This window comes from Austrofundulus limnaeus, unplaced genomic scaffold, assembly GCF_001266775.1.
Source record: "Austrofundulus limnaeus strain Quisiro unplaced genomic scaffold, Austrofundulus_limnaeus-1.0 Scaffold3031, whole genome shotgun sequence".
In the NCBI taxonomy this organism is placed as follows: Eukaryota; Metazoa; Chordata; class Actinopteri; order Cyprinodontiformes; family Rivulidae; genus Austrofundulus; species Austrofundulus limnaeus.
In genome coordinates this window covers 2,777-4,227 of record NW_013955433.1, presented here as the reverse complement: position 1 = coordinate 4,227, position 1,451 = coordinate 2,777, and positions in this window count along the sequence as shown.

Below are 1,451 nucleotides of genomic sequence, written 5' to 3'. Positions count from 1 at the left end.
AATCAGCTGAATGACTGCTGAAATCAGCTGAAGAGGCCGGAATCAGCTGAAGAGGCCGGAATCAGCTGAAGAGGCTGAAATCAGCTGAAGAGGCTGGAATCAGCTGAAGAGGCTTGACTCAGCTGAAGAGGCCGGAATCAGCTGAAGAGACCAAAATCAGCTGAATGACTGCTGAAATAAGCTGAATGACTGCTGAAATCAGCTGAAGAGGCTGAAATCAGCTGAAGAGGCCGGAATCAGCTGAAGAGACCAAAATCAGCTGAATGACTGCTGAAATCAGCTGAATGACTGCTGAAATCAGCTGAAGAGGCTGAAATCAGCTGAAGAGGCTGAAATCAGCTGAAGAGGCTGGAATCAGCTGAAGAGGCTGGAATCAGCTGAAGAGGCTGAAATCAGCTGAAGAGGCTGGAATCAGCTGAAGAGGCTGGAATCAGCTGAAGAGGCTGGAATCAGCTGAAGAGGCCGGAATCAGCTGAAGAGACCGAAATCAGCTGAAGAGGCTGAAATCAGCTGAAGAGGCCGGAATCAGCTGAAGAGACCGAAATCAGCTGAATGACTGCTGAAATCAGCTGAAGAGGCTGAAATCAGCTGAAGAGACTGGAATCAGCTGAAGAAGCTGGAATCAGCTGAATGACTGCTGAAATCAGCTGAAGAGGCTGAAATCAGCTCATTTAACCTAAAACAAAACACTGACTAAAACTAAAGTAGTAAGATGCTATCTAAAAGCTAAAAAAGGTCAAATTGCTTTTGAGATCTTTAGTAAACTTGTTTTTGACTTGATTTTTCTCGCGTCTGCTTTTAGCTGCTGTTTTGCTAGTTTTTATATTTAGTTGCTGCTATTTGTTTTAGCTTTTTGGCCACATTTCCTTTAGTTTTAGGATTTTGACACCGCCCTGCTGTTTTTGCTCTTTGCTGCTGTTTTGTTAATATAAACTTGTAGCTGGTGTTTGCTAGTTTTAGCTTTTACTTACTATTCTGATAACTTTAGCTTTTGGGTACTGTTCTAGTTTTATTTTCAGCTGATGTTTCGGTGTAGTTTTTATAGCTTTTAGTTACTGTTTTGATCATTTTAACCTGTAGCTGCTGTTTGCTAGTTTCAGCATTTCACTACTGTTCTGATAATTTAACTTTTAACTGTTCTGGTTTTATTTTTAGCTAATGTTGTGGTGTAGTTTTTAGAGTTTTGATCATTTTAACCATTAGCAGCTGTTTGCTATTTTTAGTTGTTAGCTACTCTGTAGTTGGTGTCTTTTATTAGATATGATTCAGCTTGTTTTAGGTTTAGTTTTTCTTAATTTAGCTTTAAACTTCAGCTAATTTAAGCTTTTTTGTTCAGTTTTTAGGTTAAGTTTTAGTTTTGCTCTTTAGCTTTTATTCTTCATGATCATCTCTCAGGTCTCTGCTGGTTTTTCACTTCCCGTCCACATCTTCACCCCACCTCACATCTCAGA